The sequence below is a fragment of the Penaeus monodon genome, chromosome 21 (genome assembly GCF_015228065.2).
Source record: "Penaeus monodon isolate SGIC_2016 chromosome 21, NSTDA_Pmon_1, whole genome shotgun sequence".
Lineage (NCBI taxonomy): Eukaryota > Metazoa > Arthropoda > Malacostraca > Decapoda > Penaeidae > Penaeus > Penaeus monodon.
Window position 1 is genome coordinate 10,904,729 of NC_051406.1, and position 241 is coordinate 10,904,969.

Sequence of the window (241 nt, forward strand, 5' to 3'; positions counted from 1 at the left end):
CGACCGAGCCTTCGCGAGTAGCTCTGCCCTCCACCTGGGCTAAAGCGGACGTATTCCAGTAACTGGCAATACGCGACGCAAGGGGGCGATCCCTGCCCCTTTGGGAAACACTCTTACACGGCCAGTTGATCCTCTCACACACCTTGTCCAGAGCGTCTGTTTGCATGTGAACGTGTCTGCTTCCGGCCTTGGCGTAGCACCGCAATTAAAGATGGTTAATACTCAAATCTAATTTATGAAC